Raw genomic sequence first — 24759 nt, forward strand, 5'->3', positions numbered from 1 at the left:
TCAGCACATACCTCTCCTACATTAAAAATTGAAAAACAACTTGATAACAGAGGAGACCAGTGTAACAACACCAGGAATAAGCAGTGCAGTACCCAACTGGGTGCAATTCTGCATAGTCCTTCTGCCAGGATGAGAGGGCACTTGACATGCAATCTGAAAGTGGTAGTTTTCAATAACCCTCAAATCTGATTATGAGTCCAGAGTAGCCATCAAAAACCCAGGTGCTGGGAAAAAGAAAAAGAGAAGGTCACTTGTAAGTCTCTGAGTGCTTATCTGTTTTCAAAGAGGAAATTCTGTCTGCAATGATGTGTCTAGAAGCTATCACTATGAGTCAATTAAAATTTTCATATGCTCCTTTCCAGCCCTCCTTTTTATTTAGTTTTAAAATTCCTGTGAGTAGTAAAACACATGAAACAGTCAGAACAAGTGAGTTTATGATGTAGTAACAAACACTTCCTAAATGTTTATGGCCTAATAGGTAATAATATTCACATACATTCCATGTTTCCTTTATGTGGTTATATAGTTGACCCTTATCACAATCATTTGTAGACACATTTTAACAGACCTAGTCATTTATAAACATTGTTCAAAGGATTCATTTCTCATTGTCAATCAATTGCTAACGATTTCCTTTACATCTTCTATGGACTATTCATAATGCCTTACTAATTCTAGGAAAACCAGTACTACCATATGTATAGAAGATATAGATTTTAAAAAATACTTTAAAAACATCACTGACAAGACCATGACCTGCTTGATCTTCATAAACATACATGCGTGTGTGCATGCACATTTGCGCGCGCACGTGCACACACAGAAGAGAGACAGAGAGAGAGAGACAGAGAGAGAGAGAGAGAGAGAGAGAGAGAGAGAGAGAGAGAGAGAGAAGAGAGAGAGAGAGACTCTGATTATGTATGCATGCATAGTCAATACCACTCTTAACAGAGAGAATACAAAATTCTATCTCAGTCTAGAGACTCAATGTGATGACTGGCAGGTGCTAGTCCTGGTATGTATCTCCTCAACTCACAGGACCACGAAAAAAAGATGTTAAGTTCCCTGCTGTAACGATGGCAGAGACAAGCCTGTAGATCGTTTCTTTTACAGCCACAATGTGAAAATATCTGATGTCAATTTACAGTATGTTTTAAAGTTTTCTTATTCTGTTGATAAGAGTGAATTAGGCTTTGGTTGATCTATGCTGTGGTTAATGATGCTGTCATTCTGTGACACCTGAGTCCTCCCAGTGCACCTTTCCCACTGTCCTCTGATAACATCAACACTGTCACAGACAGAAGCTACTCCTGAGATAAGCCTGTTTCCGGATATCTATAGCCATTGTGTGATGGGATCATAAAATATACTTTGTTTTAGGACTAATAAATTTCAACAAGCTGATGGTTCTTTGAAAGTAGCACTTACTGAGATAATTGGGAAACTTGTAAAAATTAGAAGGCAATCCTTTTAACTCTAGCCATTTCTATATTCCACCAGCCACTTCTTCAGCTGAGTTTTAGACGAATGTCCTACCCTTTCCATACAGCCCTAATTTCTTGTGTTCCCAACTCTCTCTCACTCATGAATTAATTGCAAGCTGGGTATTGTGATGTATGTTTAATATTTCAGAACCTGGAGCTGAGACAGATAGACTACTGTGGGTTCCAGTCCAGCCTGGTGTAGAGTGAAACCCACAGTTAAAATAGAGAAAGAAAGAGGGATCTGTTTGGGGCAAGTAAGTCTTTGTGTTGAAAGATAAGCTCCAGGAATGTTAAACATATAGATAATCAGGAATGTTAACCTTGCAGGGCTATCTCTTCACAAGAAGAGATATATGACCTCTTTTCTACCCAGAATGCTGGCAATGGGTGTAGTTAATAGCCTGTTAACCTCAGTGCTATCTGTAGGGGAAGACCATATCTTCACCCCTGTGCAAACCTTACAAACAGAACCAGAGGTGGCTAATAGCCTAGTGACCTTTACACTATCTATATGAATGAGATCATACCTGATCCTCCCTCAGGTCATTAAGATAACACATATAGTCCACCTATAGGCTTCCTCTTCAAAAAAAAAAAAAGACATGTCAGGTACTTTTAAGAGTTTTTTTTTTATATCATTATGCAATAAGCTGTATTGTGCACAGAGGCCTATATTACATCAGAAAACTTTTTCCTAGATGTACTGTATTTAAATATGCCTAAAAGAAACTTCTAAGTGTCAGACTCTAGAAGTTAGAACCAGCACCAACTACTGGGCCATGTTGAATTGGACTTCCTTCTTGCCTCTGATGGCTGTGCCATTTGAAGACAGAGGATCAACTGTAATGTTGGCATCTAGGGTGTCTGTGGAAATGTTTCATGAAGAGATGGTCTCCTAACTCTGAGTCATGCTGTCAAAGTAGTTCAGTATCAGACCTCTGAGTCCTCTCCAAACTTGGCAAGAGCTATTTCTCAGTTGTAGTAATGGATGAAAATTTTGTCTCCTAGTCAATCAAGTCATTCTCAGTTCAAAACTTTGCTACTAGTTGATGGGATGCATTTACAAATTTCAGCTCCTAAACTTTCCACATTCGCTGGATTCCCTGTTTTCCCATTATCTGGACAAAGGATATTTCTTTCTGTTTTAATATTCTAGTGCTTGACGTCAAACTCAGAGTCTCACTCAAACCCAGCACATACACTACCAACAAACTGCAGACCCATTCCCCAATTTTATGACAGTTCTACTAGAAAATCAGCTTTTCCCAAAAGAAATTGACCATGTAAATGTTTTTCAGCATTTGGCAATTCATATTGAAAGTGCTTTTTATCTGTCTTTCAGTTTGTTTGTTTTTGCTTTTTTAAACCTTTTCGTTCAATGTACAACTTACTTAAATAAAATCTCAAACTGTGACTAATTTGTTTGACATATTCTAGATTCCAGTATGGTGAGTTTCTTTATGCTTGTTACCTATCCTGTTAAGAAGGCCCACATAGATTAGTGGAGTGAGTGTGTGTGTGTGTGTGTGTGTGTGTGTGTGTGTGTGTGTGTGTGTGTTAGTATAATTGTACAATTAGGAAATATATTTGATCACTATATCTAAAATAGATTGCATTTTTGCCTCCATCTTATAATAATCTGTCAAAAATATCTAATGACTTTTCCCTTGCTGATTCTTCGTCAAACTGTTGACAGGGTTTCACATAGTCCCACAGTGTCATGAATAACTAGGTATAAAATAGTTAAACTAATGACTGAGAAAGCAAGATTGATAACAGACTTGGTAAAAATAGAGAAGATACTGTTACCAACCTTCTAAACAACAAGCACAACAAGCAGCCAGCTTTATGTAGATTTGGCTAAAGGCAAGATAAGATCTGACTTTAAATCATTTTCAGACAGAGTTGCCTCATTTTATTGATCATCCTAAATCTAAATGGTGAGGCTGTTTTATGACTTTAGTTGCCAGAGGTCTATCAAATAGTGGGCAGAAATTACTATATCCATCTACGTTTTCATTTCATAGCCCACTGGAAACATTTTGGAAACACCTCTGAGACTGTTATCCAGAATAAGGTTTATTTGATTCAGTTACCATCTCATGGCAAACATCACCATCGTAGTCACCTGTACTTACATCTGTAAAAGTGTTGGGTCGCAAAGTTCACTGGGTAAAGCTTCGATGATGATTGCCATCAATAAATAAGGAGCAAACCTACTAGAAATCAAATCCTGCAATTCTCTTTGTCCCCTGGTGGCACTCAGAGGAAGGATAGCAGGTTACCAAGAGACTTGATACCCTATGAGCATATACAGGGGGAGGAAATCCCCCTCAGGAACAGTCATAGGGGAGGGGAATAAGGGGAAAATGGGAGGGAGGGAAGAATGGGAGGATACAAGGGATGGGATAACCATTGAGATGTAACAAGAATAAATTAATAAAAAATTTAAAAAGAGAGAGAGAGAGAAAAAAAAGAAAGTAACACAAAACAGTTTATTAGGATTTGCAAGCCACAGTACTCCAGCTTAGATTCTGAGTACTTCAGCAGTAATTACTAGCACTAGCATTTCACTTTGTCTGAACTAAAATAAGTTATAGTCTGAAGATATTAGCTAGCTCACAATAATTTTATTGCACTAGAAGACTAGGCTCAAAACCGATAGAAGATGGACTTTTTACTGACTCAATCCTCCTGGGTTCTATGCCATTTATAGGATGGGCAGCAGAGTTCTGAGTGTTACTTTGGTCACAATTTAAATTCTGAGAAATTAGGTAGCTCAGAAAATCTTACGTTGATTGCTAATCCACTCTTTACTGTATCTTAGCCATTCAGAATAATCTAGATTTTATAGAAAAAAATTGCAGTTATATTTTTATTATTTTCTTTGTGGCAGAGTGTATCATCTACTTTATGACTGTTGTTCAAAATAATTAAAAAATTATTTTCCCCAAACACTGTATGCTATTAGAAGTATTAGTGGTTACTTGAGAATAAGACAGAACAGGCATCCGTGCCCAATGAATCACTGTGACATGAAGGAGCAGTGTGTGAGGAACGTAATCTCAGAAATGCTTTATTTATAGAAATAATATTCAAGAAAAGTACTTTCAGAAGCAGCTTTGGGTTAGTATCATGTTTTTCTCAGAAAGATACTTAAAAATGATGAGATTAACTGCTCCAGATCACTAATTATTGGCCCATTTCCTTTGTTCTTCCTTGAAAACCAAAGCAAGCTGCAAACCAGAGTCTTAGGCTCTAACCTACCTTTAAAAGGGCAAAGTTTCCCTTTGGGCTCCCCTATCTACCCAATTCCTAGACCCTAGCAATCTGATTTAAATTTTGCAATGTAAACTCGCTGATTTATATGAATCTTTCCTGACAGTCACTATTAATTTCTGGTGGAAGCAAGGCCTGAGGATGCTAGTGTGATAGTTGCAGCATGAGGAAATTATGATTCTGCCGACATCTTGGAGCATTCAACACATGTCGAAAGATTACACGAAGTTTTGTCACTACAAATAAGCTATTACATAATAACAATAATGCTATTCATTCAATGTATGGTGTCAGTGTTAGGGCTAATATTACTGACTAAAGGAATCCTTAGCATGAAGAGAAAACTGGCCCGGTGTTTGCTTGAAACAAAGCAAGAGAAAGCTATTTTGACATGTACTGTGTGGTTTTTGTTTTTCTGCGCATAAAAAAAATTAAACCCTTTGACTGGATAGCAGTTGGCAAGGGTTCATTTTCATTCACCACTGTCCATAACTGGATTGAATAATTACAATTTGTCCGACCATCTGAGTCCCTCCCTGACATTTGGCTGCCTCTGCCCTGCTGTTCATTTGTGCTTAAGTTTGTACCTGCTCATTAACTGATTTGTCCTAAAAATAACTTTGAAAGTCTCAGATCCCGAGCTGTTAGTAGTTAGCCTGCACAGCTAAGGTTATAAAATCAGCATCTGGCTTGGGCTCAAAAGCTGACTCTGTGCTCATTTTTAAGGCAAAGGCAAAGGCGTGTATATTGGAACCTGCTTCTAATTAGCTCTAAAAACTGTAAAACACTGAGGGCTAGCACAGAGGATGTGTCTCATTGTACTGAAGAATTTGTCACTTTATTCCCAGCTTCGGAATTCATTATGGCCACTCTTTTAGATAAGTGTTGATAGCTTATTGGCTGTCTCGACCACAAAATATGAAGCCAAGAATAGTGCTATTTCTTGCTTAAATGTTTCCATGCAGAATTTTTTTAAGAGAAGAGGACTTATCATGTTACCTGCTTAAAGCATTCTAAATATTTCAGGATTCCCACATCCTAGAGTTTAGTTAGTCACATTAACGTTTATCTTTGAGTTAAAGATTCACAGGTTTAGATGAACTGGTTCTTCATTTTCAAAACAAAAGATGATACAAAGACAATCCCATGTTTGTAAAAATTCTAAAAATTGTTTTCTATTTCCAGCAGCCCATGTAAAGAACAATGACAATTGCATTTGTGTGTTGGGAGAAAAACTACTTTATATTTTAATGATTATTAGTAATTAATTGTTTTACAACAACAGGTAACAAATCAAATTTTGTGGTAGAAGTAGAACGTAAATAATAAATATAAAGAATTGCAAATATTAGGGTCTAAAACTAGATTGAGTTGTTTATTATTTAGTGACATGTCTCCATCTACTAATTTGTCACTTAAAATTTAACATGAGTAATCATTGTTTTTATAATATCTCTTATTGAAAAATACATAAATATATGCTTCTTGTAGTGATTCTGTTTTGTTAAATAGCACAAAACATAACAACTGTAAGGAAGCTCTCCATTCGAAACTTTGTATTAGTAGTGTAACTTAGAAATCTGCCCAAATCAACACCATCAGTCAACTGCTTAGAAAGGAGGTAATACATTTTCAAATGGCTTTTAGTATAATTTAGCCTCCCTCATATTTCCTCCCTTCCCAGGTGCTCCCAGTTCCCATCCCTGAGTGAGAATAACAACTGTCTTGCCAAGATAAGCAATTTTCATCCATGATCTCCAGCTGATAGGTTAGTGACAATTACTTATTATCAGACTAGATATGGATTTTTGTTTTTTGTTTTGTACTTTCTTAATTTAGAATGGGCTTTTTTTTGATAGGTTTTAATTTACTGCTTTGAAACCTTAAATATACTGTTATTGTAAATGTATTAATCTATTAACTATACAAAAGAATGTTTCAGACCTGTGTAAACACACAGTCACCCTCCCCATATGCTTTTCATATTCTTCTTTATCTCCCCAAATACTTTACCTTTATCTTCTATCTTCATGGTTTTTATTCTAGATCCCATAATGAGAGAAAAATACACAATATTTGTTGTTGTGAGTTGGGTTTATTTCTCTTACATTATCATCTCCATCTCCCTTTAGAAAAGAGCAAAACCTTCAAGAGATAACAACTAGATATGATAAAACAGAGTGTCCAATTAAGGGCTTTTGTCTTGTCCTATTGTATCCTGGCTCCTGTAGCTCTGTCTTAGCTTTCTTGTATGAAACCTGTAAGCCAAAAACAAACAAACAAAACGAACGAACAACACCAACCAACTCACCAACCAAACAAAAAAACTTTACCTCCTCAAGTGGCTTTCCATCTTGCTGTTTATAGCAGCAACAGCAGAAATCAAATGAGGCAACCCTTCTCAGAAACTTTGTGTTTTCTTAGTTTGCAATTATTAATCACTTGACATGCCAAATGCTGTATGTACCAACTATCAGTGTTTGCTATCTCCTTACAGCTCTATGGACTGCATATTGATTTCTCTAATTCACATTCCATCTAACCCTCAATGGCAAAATTTCCAAAAGCAAAAATCTACTGAAATGGCACAAACACTTTCAGATACAAATGGGCAGTATGTGGTTGTGTATGCGTCAGTGTATTAGTGTAAGTTTGTGTGTGTTTATCTGAGTATGTGAGTCTGTGTGCATGTAATGGGACACCAAGCCTCTTCCCTGCCTAGCAAGTGCTTTCAACTGACACACCTATGCCACAAGATATTTATTTGAAATCAGAAGAATAGTGCATATGGGGAGGTTTCCCTGGTGGCATTAATATTACTTGTTCCTTCCAAGTTTTTATGAAGAAACACTTCTTCTGAAAGATTGTGAGTATATTTGTAAGTATAAATTTACCATATTTTATCGAATTGAATATTTTACCTGAAATGTATAATTTAGCCTAGTACTTTTATTAAAAATTAACATGCTGTGGCAAATGTGTAAAATTTGCATGAAATGTATAGCTAAAATATGAAAGTCCAAATGTACTGAAATAGTATTTAGCTTTACTTGGCAATATATATGTCTCTTATGGAATCATCTCAGTAGGATAGCATGGGAGGAAAATATTAAAGAATGTCTGCAGTAAGAGAAGTTCCACCAAAGGGGGAAAAGTGTAGATTCCCCAGGAACTTACACAATACATATGTTTAAAATTCTTTATGGGTCAGAGACTGGAAAATATGCACTAATAAATCCTAGCATAATAGTAAAACTACTCCAAATAGTAAAGAATACTAAACTAACTCAACTACTTGCTAAAAACTAGAAACTTAAGTGGCAGTGTAGCTGCAGCACACATTTGGGTTTTGATTTGAGTTCAAATATACATACATACATACATACATACATACATACATATTCATTACATATAATGTTGTTATATCTATTTTGAAATAGTACATAGTGGTTATAATACATGTTATTTAAAATAACAAAATTATGTGTACTCACATGTTACAATTAATGACAGACAAAATGTTATACTACATTTTTATGATAGTATAGATAGTCTTTGATCAAAGTATGCATATTGCAAATAATCTTCATAACTTTTCTCTGGACATGCCATTCAAATAATATACATACAATACTAAAATACTAATTCACCTAAACAGAGTCTGCATTTATCAAGATAAAGAAAAAAATGTATTGTTTAAAATAACATGAGTACTTGTAGTTAAATGACAATCCAAATATTTTCACTACATGTATTTGAGTGTTTGCAACATAAGACTAAGTAACAAAAATATTTAAAATATGCATTAATGTAATTAAAAATTTAAATTTAAACTAATTTAAAAATATTTATCTAGGCTCAGGGTAAAGGTGGTTGGCATCAAAACGACAACTTGAATTCAATATTGGAGTTCACATGGTAGAACAAATGAAAAGACTTCAGCATATTTATTCTCTGACCTCCATAGATGCACCATAACTCAGACAATTGAGCACACAAAGGAAATGCTCCTGTACATGTACACACACACACACACTGACACACACACACAGACACACACACATACAGAAATATTTATTGTACGTTGTTAATGTCAAAACATTTAGTAAATGTATAATGAGTAAACCAACTTCTTTTCTAATGTATTACTTTTATTATTTGTCTTTTTTTACACATAACTTTGTATTAGCACATATATATATATATATATATATATATATATATATATATATATATATACAAAAAACTACCTATTTTTTGGCTATTTGTATTTGGCACTTATTTGGTTAGTCTAAAATTCTGAATCAATATCTATCATCACTCATCTTTATCAACTTAAAACACCTCTGTTTTCTTTATGCTATTTTGTTAAGTTATTTTTTTGTCCTTCAGCTGTGTGCATGGGTTTTTGGCTTATTGAATATAACTTTGTGTGTGGAGGAGTGCTGTGTGTGTGTGTGAGCGCGCGCGCACACACAAACATGAGTGTATATATACACATACATGCTTGGGCAGATTTGTGTGCTTGTAGGGGCTTTAGTGGAAGCTAAGTTTGACATTAGAATCTATCCTTAAATTGGTTTTCAATCTCTTTTTTTGAGTTGGTATCTTTCTCTGAACTGGACTATGCTGGTTTGTTAGGCAACTCTTGGTGTCTGCGCCTCCACGTCTGCCACTGTGCTTGGCTCCGGTGTGGGTACTAAAGATCTGAATTTATGTCCTCACAACAGCACAGAAAGCATTTTACTTGCTGAGCCATCTCTCCAGCCCCCAAATCATGTTTAAAACCTCTACTTTTGCGTTAACAAATTCTAAGATTTATCTTCTAATTGCTCTTGAAATACTCTAGACTGTTTTTGGAAACCTGTCATGTCTGCAGTGCTAATTCAAACCTCAAGGGCTCAGTAAGGAATTAATCACAATCACCTGTGGTATTAGCTTTGCAGGGTTTAAACTCTATATGATAAGCTCTTTATTGCAAAAAAGAATTTCTCCAACAGTAAGTGCAATGGGAGGTATTAAGAAGAGAAACACACACACACACACAAACACACACACCAGCTAGTATATATTGATTATTTGTTTTAAGTAAAGTCTTTTGAGAGAGTATCTTAAAGCATTGTAGAAAAACAACATGAAGAAGTTAAGGTCAGTGTTGAACAGTCTATCTTTAAATATATTGAGAGGGAGTGTCTAAAAAAGAATATTGTCTTGTTTATTTTAGTTGGAGTTTTAAAGGTAGGTTTCAAGATTTAATAGAATTTATAAAATGTAAGTCTGTGGTTAACATTGTGGTTTAACCAAAAAGCATAAGGAAGTATATGACATTACAGAGTATGATTGAAGAACAACTTACACATAGTAAGGACATGGATCAGACCCCAGGTGATCTCTATAAGACTAAAATATAGATAGATACCTTAGTATGGAAAGGAAAAAACATTTCATGATTTCCTTTAAACTCACATACTAAGAAAAGCCTTAGGCCTTCTAAAGTGGGAGTGGTTGAATTTGAGTAATATTTCATTTTTAAATTTTTTTCATTTTGAAATTGTCTTGTTATGTGATTAAGCAGATAGTTTTTGTAGTAGTAGGAATTATACATCAGGCATCCGCCATGCTAGCTTACATACTCAACCCTATAAGCTAGGCCTAGAGTGACTGTTTTAACATGTCAGCTCAGTACTATTGGGTAAATACATCAAAATAATTTATAAGGAAATTGAACTATATAAAATCATGGACACAAGTATGGACACTGAAGACAAACGGAAATGATAGCATTAATTATTATAAAGGGGGAAATTGCAAGGTGGCAGTATTACTATTATTGAATTATTAAATATGGAAACTCACATGAAGGGACCATAGAGGTAAGCACAATTTTCCAGACATGCTAATGGAAGACTTTTGGTTATTAAAAGGAGACTAGTAAGGATACACAGTCAGAATTGGGAAAAGATAACTTCAAAATCATTGGCTTTCTTAGCATTGTCTCGCTATACAGTTGAACACTTATCATATATTATTCTCATTTTAAATATTTTAATAATTTTTTTTGAGAGAGAGATGTGGGTGGTGGTGGTGGAGAATGCACCATGGCCAGTATGAAGGGTCAGATAACAACCCATGAGAGTCGGTTGTCTCTTTCCAGCCTCTGTGTCCCACGGATTGTACGCAAGATAGTTGAGTTGACTCTGCTTATCCCATTGTCTCGGTTGCAGTATTTTAAAAAAACATTCTAAGGAGTTAATTTTGAAAATCTCATGTAGTGAACATAAAATACACATCGGGCATGGCGATTTTAAAATGCTCCCTGGAAATTTCAGTTTTTAAGATATGTGAGAGGTACAGTAAAGAGTCTCCCTACCTAGCTCTTCATTTAGGGGAAAGGCTTTTCTTGTGAATAAAATAAGAGAGAGAGAGAGAGAGAGAGAGAGAGAGAGAGAGAGAGAGAGAGAGAAAGAGAGAGAGAGAGAGAGAATATCCAAAGGCATCTGGAAGAGTCCAGAGCAGAAGGAAAAATGAGTAGACTGGACATGATCGGGGCTAGGGAAGCACAAGTAATGGATAGAAAAATAAAGATAGATTATGGCAGGTAAGTAAGAACAGGTGACAGAGATTATTGAGATAGCAAGAGAGTGAAAATGGTGGCTTGTAAAATTGAGTAGGTGGTGGCACGGAAGAGCCAGGAGGCTAGTTTGAACTTTAAAGTGTAAAATGGATACTTTAGAGTGGAGGCTGAGGAGCCTAGCCTGGGCTTTGATATGCTGATAGATGCCACAGGTAGCCATATGTTCCTTCTGCCAGAGATAAGGAAAATGACTCCTCTTTGGCATAAGTGATTCAGTTTCGCAAGCTCTTAGGTAATGCCGGCTTTCATCAAGCCACTAGATATCCTAAAGACCAGCTTTACCTCATTTCTGAATATATGGTCTTCCTGAGACCTAACAGTTACTGCACAGCATTTTCTTTTAATCTGCAGTCTGACTTTTGGCCTGTGAAACTCACTCTCATATTCAGGAAGTATCACAAAAAGTCTAAGCTTTTTGCTTCAAGACAAACCATTTGACAATCTGTATTTTTATCTTCCCAGGGTATTTTGTATCTGTGTTAGATTTCATGTTGGAGTATGGTCTAGTGCTTTGTATCTATCAATTGCTTGCCCCCTAGATTCTTACTGCAGACTGTCATGTACTCCAAGTACTGACATTTAATCTGCCTCCATGCTGTAAGCAGTTACCTATGCTGGGCTGGGAGAAGTTGGCATGGCAAAGTTCACAGGCTTTGAGGACAGAGAGATTCTTAGGAAGGAAAGCATTAGAAGAGACTAGAAGAAGATCTTGGGAGAGAGGAGAGAGGAGAGAGAGAGAGAGAGAGAGAGAGAGAGAGAGAGAGAGAGAGAGAGAGAGAGAGAACAGAAGAAGAAGAAGAAGAAGAAGAAGAAGAAGAAGAAAAGAAAAGAAAAGAGGAGAGAAGGGAAGGGAAGGGAAGGGAAGAGAAGAGAAGAGAAGAGAAGAGAAGAGAAGAGGAGAGGAGAGGAGAGGAGAGGGGAGAGAGGGAAGGAGGCCAAGGAGGCCAACTTATTTGGTTAGGTGAAGTAAGAAACACATAGTTGGCTTGGATAGATTTGGCACAGATGAAGAATATTAGCAAGTATTTTGGATTATGGATGGGTGGTAGTTTGATAGAAAATAGAAGCAGACGGCATGGAATTGGAGCATGGAGATATGGGAGGTATTTTAGGGGATTGATATTTGTCCTGTCCCAGGAAAAGCAAGGCTATTTTATATTATAACAGGTGTCTGTGTTTTTATTGATTGTTAGTGAGTTAGAAAATACCAACAGAGTAATTACAGCCTAATATTAAACATTTATGAGGCCATACATTTAAATTAACCACCCTATTTAGTAGTTCTTATCTTGAAAATATTGGGATTATCTATGATAGAATAAAACCAAAAGAGGCAAAAAAAATTCTACTAACCCATACTCCACATAATTTAGGTAATACAGGATGAGACCATGGGCTATGACCTACAGAGGAGAATCACAAAACACAATTATTTTTGCCTATGTATTCAAGGGGCAGAATATCAGGAAATTAATCTCTTTCTTTGATTGGCCACAGTAGTGTGCCAATGTAACAAAAGGAGGATGAGAAATTCTTTCTAGGAGTGTGCTGTGAAGTAAGAATGCAGCTCATATGTATCTATATAAATATTCTGTGACCGAAATTCTGGATTGATTTGGAATGGGTTGGTAAGGAAATACATTATGTGCTAAGGTATACTTTTGAGCATCATGACTTTCCCTTTTAAACTGAAGATAGATAACTTGCTTTGAGGGACATAATAAGAACAGTCAGTGTGAATTGTTCCTACACTTAATTTGCAAAGGCAGAGTTTCAAGCTAGTATAATTGCCTATTCCACTCTAGAGATGGGATGTTGACTGCTTCATTACAAGCTGCATGAACCAGGCTATGAGCAATTTCAGATACTGCGAACCATGCTCCTTTCCTTTCCCCATAGACTCCAGTATCCAAATCTACTTATCTTTTATCCCGAAGACATGGAGGACACAATTTGATTGCTGAAAGATGCTCCTGATGGGTACTGAAGAAGATGTGCAAATGCACTGGGTCTTGCTCTTACCTTATCCTCCAAAGGTAATTACTAGCTTTTTGTTGCTGATTAGGCTACACTGGGAAATCAGTGCTCTTCCCCAACCATTGTCAATTTGCTTAACTTAACTTTATCAAAAACCCCAAGGCAGAGGAAAAATGTTTAGCAATCTATTACTAAATAGAGTACATAGTAGCACTGGATTTGAAAATGACTGGATAGCAAATGTGGCTGAGTTTTAACTCACCACATAGTACATGTCTTTAGTCCCAAGTAGAGTCAATGAAGGGTCTCTACAGTTAACATAAATTTTTTTTAAAAAATCATTTGAATTTTAGAATTCTAATTGATACAAACTATTACAGGATTATTTTTGGGAGGAACACTTTCTTTCAGTTTAAATTATTTAGACTATACTAAATGTGCCACTTAAAACAACATTTAAAATCAGTAATAGCTTAATTTTGAGTTATAGAACACATTACTTTCATAAGCAAATTTTGTGCTCATATTAATGACTTATGTAGGATATTATAAACAAAAAACAAGTACTCCCAACAATTGAAATAATTTCAAGTTGTAATTATTGGTCTGAACAAAATTAAACTAAATTTATATATTTTATCTCTATTAACTTAAATTTGTCTGATATTTAGTCTGTACCTATTGATACCTTGTAAAGGAATTTCTATTTAGGAACATGGCTGCTCTGGCAAGAGATCACACTCAAAAACTTAAGTCTGTGTGATCAGCCTTGAATGTAGACACATCACATTTAACACCTCTAGATAGAGTATAGGCACACCATTGGTACACACCTGTATTCCAAAACAGTAATATGTAATTGAGGGAAGACAAAGTGACAGATCAGTGAAAGATTTGACAGGATAGGATATTTGGGAGAGCACATGGAGAAGCAGTGTAGTTTAGAAAGTTGAGTTCAGCCAGTCAATTGGGAGTCAGCTGAGAGTCAGTGCAATGGAGCTGAGTTTGTAGCAGTTCAGTTAGTGACAGTTCAGTTTATGGAGTTCAAAGGCAGTTCTCACTGGGACAGTTTTACAGAGACAGGCTGTAGACAGAACAAGGTGGTCAGGTGAAGACAGAATGAGTCAAATAATAAAAAGGAGTCAGAAGATTAGAACAAATTGCTGGAGCTAGTTTGAGGCTAAACAGAGCAATTTAGTCAAAGGCTGAGAGAAGCCAGTTTGAATCAGTGTGGGGAGAAGTTTGAGTGAGAACAGCTGAGTTGAACCAGCCAGCCAGAATTCTGAAAGAGCTATAAAGGGTTAGCTTATTCAGCAGGAAGCCTCAGAGATTACTATTACATCTCGCAAATAAAATACACATTTATATCTGGAGCCTAACATGAATGGAGAAAAAGAAAGCCCACCAATTTTGCAGAAAGCAGAGCACACCTGTCAGAAATATTACAGAAGACAGGAGACATCTGACAGAAAGCCACAGAGGAGAAATTTTCTAGAGATGATCTCCAGAGGAAGCATCAGTTCTTTGAGTTTGCCTGGATGCCCCAGAGAGACTCAGGAGACTCTGAAGAGGCAGGATCCTCTGAGCCCAGAACAAGGGATGATGCAGGAGCCTTTGAGGCAGTGAATCACGGTAAGCTACCCCAAACATAATTTCAATTATATAGACAGTTTTTGTCCTGCATTAAAAACCTGGGTGCTCAATTTCAGATTCTTTGTAAGCATGGGTAGGAGTTGGGAGGATGGAATCATTGCTTGAAAAAGACATCGTAGTACTTCATTGCAATCGTGGCCACGGAAGAACTTCTCCCTTCTTTTAATCGCAATCTTTATGTATTTCCTCTTTAAAAGGGTTGAAAAATAGCTATACAACAAGAAAAGCTAGTTATGATAGTACAAAAGATTGAGAGATAAAAAGTGGAGGAAGTGCTTAATTGTGAACCAAGGGTACCTAGTGAAATTAAGGGTCAAATAGGAAACCACTGAAACTACAGAACCACCTCTTAATGCGACTGAGGAAACACAACCACTGAATATCCTAGTTACCCAGTAACAAATGCCAAAAAAAAAAAAATGGTATAAATTTACAAAATGAATAACTAGTTTGGAATCCTGTTAAAATACAAGATCTTAAGCATTTTAGAGAATCAATAATAACTTACAGAATGCACTCATACCATGTCCAGAATTTCTTTTTTAATCTAGTGGTCTACACAAAACAGGATAGTCCTCTAGTCTGCAAAAATTAGGCAGCAGTTATACTGGAAGTTGGTTCTCAATTACAGTGATGTAGTGTAAAGAAGCAGCTGAAATTATGGAAAATTATAATAGATATAAAGGTGTTAATATTACGAAAGACCAAATACTAGGTATAGATAAATTAGCTAATTTAAGACAACAGATTCAATTTGATGACTCTATTAGTATACAATGTTCTACAGTGGTTTTAATAGCTGGAGGAACAGGGGAAATGGTCTCTCTCATTCAAAAATATTATGCAAAGCCCCAAATAAGCTTTTAATATATTTTAAAATAGACTAATCTCTAGATAGAAAACAGGTACTAACTGAAGTTTTAGCTTACAAAAAGTAGAAATTCAAAATATAAAAAAGTTCTTACACTTTTAAAATCTAGATCAGTACCCTTGGATGAATGTATTAGAACTACTTTTGATATTGACCCTAATGAGTATGTAATTGGAAGAGCAATGGCCAATAATCTTAGATATCAAAATGTCTCTTGTTTTGGTTGTGCACAATGAGGTCGTTTGTAAAGACATTGTAGGCAAGGTGTTCCTAGAGACTCTCCTGGAAAAATCTCACCTCCCAGGTAATTATAGAAGTAGTAGTAAGGGTCGATATTAAGCTAATGAATGCAGATAAGCAAAATATATGCCAGGCAGGCCTGGCCCTGGATCAACCAGTGGCCCATGGAGGACAGGAGCCCAGTTTCAGTACTTTGGACCGGAACCTGCCTGCAAACTGCAGCTGGGCTCTATAACAGGAACGCAGTGTGTGTGTGACTGAAATCCCGCAGTGAAGCACCAGAGCTCTTGGCCTGGGGAAATCTCATGGAATCCGGGGGATCTGTGCTCAGACCGATCGAGCCAAGGACTATACATGCAGTAAACATTGAACCACTACTCAGATCTAGCCAAGGCACAGGACGTTCTCCACAGTTGTGTGGAGAGTGGGCACTGATTCTGACATGAACTCCGGTGCCCTATATTTGACCACTTCCCTTGGTGGGGAGGCCTAGTAGCACTCAAAGGATAAGCAGGCTACCAAGATGAGACTTGATAGGCTATGACCATATGGTGGGGGAGGAGGTCCCCTTCTATCACAGACCTAGGGGAGGGGAATAGGATGAAGGAGGAAGGGAGGGAAGAACGGGAGGACACAAGTGAGGGGTATTTGAGCATAATCTGAATAAATTAATTAAAGAAACAAACAAACAAAAAGAATGAATAAAGAAAAAAAGTATAAAGTTTCAGAATTGAAGCCAACCAAGTTGACATGTTTTTAAATGTAAAGATAATAACATGATTCATATCGGCAGGAAGCAGTAATCTTATATAACAGAAGATTGGTAAAAAAAAAAAAAAAGAAAGAAAGAAACAAAATTCTCTCATTTGTATTTTCTTTGTTTATTATTTTGAATCCTTTCTTTTTGCTTATGGGTTGTATCTTATAGACCTTCAAATTCTCTAGAGTTTGGGAATTACATGCTCCGTCGGTACTTCTTCAGGTTGTCATCTTCTGCTCTTCAGGTGCATTTGAAGCTTTTATCTCCCTCTGGCCATCACTCCCCGCACCATGTACCTTCAATACTTAATGACTTGCATTGCTGCCTACTTCTTTAACGCTGATGGTTCCCCCTCCGTTCTTTCTTTGCTCTACACACTTGAACTTCTTGAAACTTGCGGCTGTAGCTCGGGAGCTTTCTATGCAGGGTACTGTGGGTCATTATCTAAATGTTAAGTTTCACATATTTATTTTGGGTTGATTTGTTTTGCATCTGTGTTACTCAATGATTTCTTGGCTCCATCTTTTGTTTTTTAATAATTGTATTTTAATAATTTGAGGTGAAAATGATAATAATTTTCTTAAGCTATCATGAACTGAACTTTGATGTAAAACAAACCTCAGATCGTAGGGTGGCATGATGCAACACCTTAACATTTTGAACCTCAACAAATTATCTAGAAATTGGTTTATCTTTTGTGCTTATGACTAGCATGGGATAGTGGGTGATCCACTTGTGTGTCCATGACTGAATGTGCATTAGTGCATTAGAGTGCATATGCATGTATGTGGAGGCCAGAAAAATACACTGGGTTTCTGCCTTGATTGCATTCCGTATTATTATTTGTAGTATGTTCCTTCACTGAAGCCCCTGGATTGGGCTTGGCACATGGCCGATTACATCCAAGCATCTTCTTATATGTATAGAAATCAATCGAGTCATAGATACATGGCACTACTACTTACTTAGATTTTGTTTTGTTTGTCTTATGCGGGTGCTTAAGATCCAAACTCCTGTTCTTATGCTCATACTACAGGTACTTATCTGACTGACTGAGCAGTTTCTAAATAATGCCATCTTATTGACAACAGTTGTCTCTGTGTGTGTGTGTGTGTGATGAATGCACATGAATATGTGCATATGTATTTAAATATAGTAGAGATATATTCATTTGTATTTATTTCTCCTCTTTCTTCAAATCTGAACTAATTTAACTGAAGTCAACAGGTGATGTTTGGTGCCATTTTTTTTAAGCATTATTTACTTGATGATATAGCTTAGTTCTGTGACGCTGAGTACTTCATTGACTAATGGACTTATAGTCTGAATAGGTTTTATTTTTTACCCTTCAATCAAACTTCATCAGCACTGTAATTTATTTTAACTCTGCCTAGATTTTCACTTGTCTGTCAGTATCATATTTCATGTTATTGATGTTTCATAATCCCTTCCTCTGACTTTCCCATTATGTTATGAGCAAGTGGAAGACAGTAATCATCTGATCCTGTCAGCCTGAAGACATTAAATCTGGTATTCACCATTGTGTTATTTTATTTAAATTATACTATAGCTTACTGCTTCTATGTAATTCAAATAAAAGTCTAGATTGATAAAATTGTATCTTTGTAACATGAGCAAATATTTTCTGTGAATAACCGTTAATCTAAGAGAGAACATTGCTCACTCAAAATGACATAGTCAATCAAGGTCAATAAGATTTAACTCTTGTCTTCAAAAAGATTTTTAACCAATGGTCAAAGAATAGAGTATTTTAGAAGACCAGAAAGAACACAGTGACAAATACTAAATTAATTGTCAACTAAAATAAATATGAACGAACACCAAGGTTTAATTATATTTGTATCTTCTCAGAGCTTATGACAGTCTTTTGCCAGAATGATGTCTCCCCAAATTGTCAGCTAAATAAACCTCTTACAGTTAGCCTAAAAAAAAATATACTTATAAATCTACTGGGTGTTTTATTGATATGTAACTCTAAATGAGAGACAGCAGTTAACTAGTCCTAAAGTTTTAAAAAGTCTCTGAATCATACTTAATACATGAAAAGTCTAAAAACACATAAATGAAAGATTATCTAAATAACAATATTCTGTAGATATTTTATAACATATGGTTGTCATATATTCAAATAGCTATTTTACTGGTTGTTGTCTGAAATGGTAAATTTCAGTTAGCAATATTTTTGTTAATAATGATCAAATAATGAACAGCCAATGCAGATTCCACAAATAATTTATTTAGAATTTCAATTAACTTATTTTTCAGAATTTAAACCCCAGAGTAGATTGCCCCCTTTTTGTTATGTTACTCTGGTTGGCCTAGAACTCCTCCTCGTTGGCTTTTTTTCTCTTCTTCACTGTCTATGTTTCCTTCCTTCCTTCTTTCTTTTTTCCTTTTTCCTCCTCTTCTTCATCCTCTCCCCTCCTTCTCTTCTTTTTTCCTCTTTGTCTTCTTTATTTTTTTCTTCTTATTTATATGACATACTGCTGATCATGTGTAATTGAGAAAAATGTATGAATATAATGTAGGCTTTAGATGTAGATGATACATTGTAGCATTCCTGTTTTTTGGTTTGTTTGTTTGGGTTTTGGAGACATGTTTTCTTTGTGTGGTCTTGCCTGTCCTGTACTCCTTTTGTTGATCAGGCTAGCCTCACATGCACAGAGATCTGCCTGCCTCTGTCTCCTGAAACACTGGCATTACAGGTGTAGGCCACCCGACCCGGCTTCATGCTATCATTTCTTATGTTCACCTATCTTCTGCCTAATTGTGCTATTCATTCTGATAATGTGGTATAAAAATATGAGAATCCTGTTATAAATCAGTTCCTCAATGTATTGCTACAAATTTAACAACATGTATTTTCTACTTTGGAATTGAGTGTATCTATATTTAGAAATATATCTTCCTGGTGTATGGATCTTTTCAAGGAACTATGACATATAACACTGATATATATATATGATCACTTTCCACTTTTTCTCTTCTCTCATCTATTTAAAACTCTTTCTTTTCCCAAACTGTCCTTTTTGTATTCTCATATACATATGTGGAGGAATGCCTTGAATGGATGTTGCAGTTTTTAATAAAGTTCTGTTTAACCCATCAGCTGGGCAGAATGGACAGAAAGTGGATGGCAGGGCTTCAAAAGGAGCGAGGTTCGAAGAGCAGGTGGCTGGACACTTGACAGTTGTGGAGAGAAGCCACTGGAAGAGGATCAGATTGCCAAGTGATAGGGACATATGTAGGTTTTGAGGCCATTGTAACATATATATATATATATATATATATATATATATATATATATATATATATATATATATATATATTTATTATGAGAGTAAACCTACTGAGGTTGTCTTTCTGAACATAGAATTGGACATAATTGTCACCAAATCCATTCACTTTCCTTCATAAGTCATGATTTCATTTTTCATCATAAGCCAATAAATTTGCATTGTCCATATGTACCACATTTTCTTCATTCAGTTATCCAATCTATAGTTTATTAACTGAATACATGGTTCTTAAATCATGTAGAAAACATAAAGTGGTATGAATCTTTCTGCAATGACGTCAGGCTTTAAAGTGGCAATGCAATCACCTTACCAGTTTACCAAGATCTTTAGTTCTGTGTATGGCTTTAAGTTATTGTCCAGTATTCTTTCATTTCACTCTGCTTTGTTCTTTTGAGTATTTTAATCTGGATAGGAGAAGTGGTAATTACTAACTGAGATTTTGTTTATGAGGAAATGTCCTAAGTTCTCAGAATTTTGTAATCTTGCTGTATATAGGATTAAAATGATTTTTTTTCATATTTTACTCCCGAGTATTTAGATTTCAAACAGGGAAAGCACAGCAAAAAAAAAAGAAAAGGGTAACATTCTCTTAAATATCTCAGAAACCAGCTCAGAGTAGAGAAGGAGTAGGCGAAGTAAAGGTTGCTTGCAGTCTTGTTAGTACCACTGTATCCAAATACTCTATTACTTACAGAATGGGGCACTTTTCCTCATTCTTGATCTTCCAAGTCTACTGTCTATTCTAAGCTTTCTCTCACAAGTGTACTAAAGGCGTGGGTGAGAATAAATAATTCTGCTAAAATAAGGGCTCCAAACAGGACAAACTAACCTGAGTTTACTTCACACCGTTTCCAATGGACACTTGAAATGCTAATGCTTCTTATTCTGCATTTTTAGTTCCACTTTAAATATTTAACTATAGCACTTCAGAACAGTGCAGTAGATAAGGCACATTAACTGCTTATCTATTACAACTGTAATACCAGAGGCTGATCTGTGTGTATTATAGTTTATAACAGTTGCTGCAGTACTACTTGTATGTCTTTCATGGTAAATTTTATAAATATTTATCAATAAGAGACATATGCTTATATAAATCCATTCTTTCTCATTCTGCATTTGTAATTTCAGGATCATAGATGATAAAATTCCTTTTCTATTGTGAAAAAAATAATATTAATTTCTCAAACTTTTATAATAAATTTTTGTATAAAAGGCACTGTGTGTTGTACATGACTAATGTTTAGTTGTATAACATGATTTAAATTAAATCACTCAGATTGCATATTCCACAACTTTATGCACCTAACTTGCACAACCTATCTGAGTGAGTCTTCATGAGGTTTGGTTTCTTCTAAGATTCTTAGCTTGTATTTACGTTTTAATGACAAAACATGCAAGACAACATGTGTCATATAGGCTGTCTACAAAGGATGACTAAGAAAGTCATAGTCGGGCTAGCAAGGCAATAGAAAATGCTATTTATTTGAGCAATGCAACTTTACTTGTTAATACAATGAAAGCTAATACATCTTGGTTGTCATTTACAGTATAAGACTCTTTTCATGTTTCAGCTGTAATGATGGTAATGGCGTTTGAATCAAAGATATTTTATTAATTTCTGTGTTCTTCTTTTAAGCAGAAAGGACAGTGTTGAGGAGGAATGACAAGCATAGATAATGCTCATTTTGACATTGGCAAGTATTGCAACAGGAGAAAATTCACAACTCTTCTGGTTTATGGACCTTAAAACAAATTCAGTACCAGAATTGGCACAGAATTCAAAGCTTTTCTTCATCAATATTCACTCCCTTAAAAGCTTAAGCTGTCTGTTTCTATTGCAAAAAAAAAAAGAATACATTTATAGATTGTACAAAAGCCTGTAACAATCATCCGTTTAGATGACCAAAATGCCTGGTATAAATATTATTAAAAACATATATGTATATATGATGTCAGCAGTTCAGTGACCTGTAAGAGCTTCCTTGCTAGAATTGTCACTGGAATGAACTTTTGTACAATCTATAGTACAATATACATTCATGCACACATACATAAATACATACTACATACACAATGTTTGTATGTATGTATATATGTGTGTGTTATACATATACACACACATCTATATGTGCCACTGAGTTGTATATTATAGGAAGTATGTATTAGAGCACCCTAGATGACAGCATCAGACTTGAGATGCCCAAGGAAGTGAATACAATAGTAATTTTCATGGCAAGCATATATTTCAAATTGTTTTCAGGATTGATTAAATGGAAAATAATAGGTTTTGAAATGGTTATCAATCAGTAACTCACCCTCTTTGATTTTTCCATTATTTTAGAATCTTGGCTATAAGAGAATAACATAATCAAGAGAGCGCATTTTTATTTCAGATTAACTCCATTGTGTTCAATTAGCATTTGATTTATAATGAATTTAAGTCTGATGAATGGCATGGGGTGTAGGGTCCATAGAGAATGGTGCAGGGAGAGTTTGCATGCCTTGCATCAAGGCTGGCATAGAAATTCCACCATGAAGTAGGAGATTCCAGCAGAAGACAGTGATCTTAAGAAAAGGACTATTGGAAACAAAGTATCTACAAATATAATTTAGCAAGTTGATTACTAAATTATATAGATTATTTTATTGACTATCTATTAGAACTAGTAAAATATTTTATATTTCAAGAAATTTGAAATTTTTTGCTATGTTCATTTTTAAATTATATATGTATATGTGTGTGTGTTAGATGTCTATATACTACTATCATTTAAAAAGTTGTGACACCTGTGAAATATAAAGTTTATTGTGTTAAGTGAAAAAAAACCATAGAAATAAATGTCCCACATTTCTACTCATTTCAAAATACTTCATTGATATGTATAAAAATGTATTCTTAAAATATTACAGCCATAATAGTGATAGGATTAGAAATAACATTAATTGTGTTTCTAGCAAATTTTAAGCTAGTTATTGTATGTTGCAGAAACTTTAATTCAGTTAAAATGGAACAAAAATCTAAAGACTATTACAACTATTGAGGAAGAAAATATTCAAAGTCATTTAAGGAAGCCTCAGCTGATAAAAGTTGTTCAATAATCTTCTGTGTTCTTTATTGCCCTATTATTTAAAATAACATGTTATGACTTGAAGTATTTTGATAACACATATTTTTAGAATGTTGCTTCAGATAGAGAATTAGCATGATAACAGGAAAGAATAAAGATGAGACACTCGTGTCTCTTTATTTGTGATGATTTATTGAGAAAATGGCTGATAATTGTGAGTGTGCTTTATGTTAATGGTTGTAGCATAGTAGCATTAATCAGTGTTGTGTTTCTTGATATGTTTGTGTGTTTGTTACACACACAAAAGGTTCACCTGATATTTGTTGTATAAGTTTAAGAATTTACTGTTTAATTTTCCAAATGAATAATTATTTTGTATGTGAATAGATGATATTCAATAATCCAAAGCTAGCTTTGATATTTTGAACTCCCCACTACATGTGTGTGCATATATATATATATATATGTATGTATTTATATATATATATATATGTATGTATTTATATGCATGAGTGTGTAGGCATTTGTGTGCTAGAGCATATGCCTTGGAGGTCAGAGGACAAGTTAAGTGCACACCTTGTTTGCTTCAAGCTCCCTTGTTCACTTCTGGTTGAGGAGCTTCAGAATCTCCTTTTAAAAAAAAATTGCATATCCTCTTAGGGAGCATGTAATTAGAGAAGTGTGCTACAATGGCAACTTTTGGAAAATAGGCCTTTGCAATTGCTCATGAGTCACCGCCGTAGCTAAATGGTCACACGCCACATATTTTGGTTGCAGAACATGGATAAATCAAGCTGGGATATTAAAACCTTACCTGGAAACTTCCTGCTTGCTACCTTTCATACTGCTTTCAGTTACTGTGCAGGGGGCTGGGGTAGAGAATCATCTGTGGTAGATGGCAGTACTGAACCATTCACAGTACAAAATTCACCTGCCATGTAAGAAAATTTCATTGATGCAATATGGCATGACTGTTGTGGTGGTGTCAACTATTTTCTGTTTGGATTTGGGTTCTGCTGTGCAGGAAGAAATTTGTGTCTGATACTTAAACCTGGTAAAAATACCCGTTACTGAATATTATACAGGCTCTAAGCAGAACTTACCATCGTTATTTTCCCAAATGATAATGTTTTCAAACTGTCTTCTTATATTTATATTTAAATCCACCTGATTGTGCTGTTTTTAACCTCAGTCAGAACATCTTTCTAAAGTAGGCAGTGGTTAAAACAGGTCACGAGCATTTGAAGTAAAATAAAAATGTAGATATTTATTCTCTCTCACTTTTTCTCTCTTTACACACACACACACACACACACACACACACACACACACACACACACACACACAGAGAGAGAGAGAGAGAGAGAGAGAGAGAGAGACAGAGAGACAGAGACAGAGACAGAGAGAGAGGGAGAGAGAGAGAGACAGAGAGAGAGAGAGAGAGACAGAGACAGAAAGAGAGAGAGACAC

At 35.4% G+C, this 24759-nt stretch overlaps 1 long non-coding RNA gene across 1 annotated transcript in view; it reads left to right on the forward strand.

Annotated features, from left to right (window-relative positions):
• Positions 1–14983, forward strand: part of LOC311595670 — a 106895-nt gene extending 91912 nt beyond the window's left edge. The window contains exons 4-6 of the long non-coding RNA XR_014778530.1: positions 6448–6531; positions 13297–13433; positions 14791–14983. This is a non-coding gene — a long non-coding RNA (uncharacterized lncRNA). The remainder of the gene's footprint in view (positions 1–6447; positions 6532–13296; positions 13434–14790) is intronic.
• Positions 14984–24759: the final 9776 nt, after the last annotated feature.

The sequence above is a fragment of the Acomys minous genome (genome assembly GCF_964271855.1).
Source record: "Acomys minous genome assembly, chromosome: 4".
Taxonomy (NCBI): Eukaryota; Metazoa; Chordata; class Mammalia; order Rodentia; family Muridae; genus Acomys; species Acomys minous.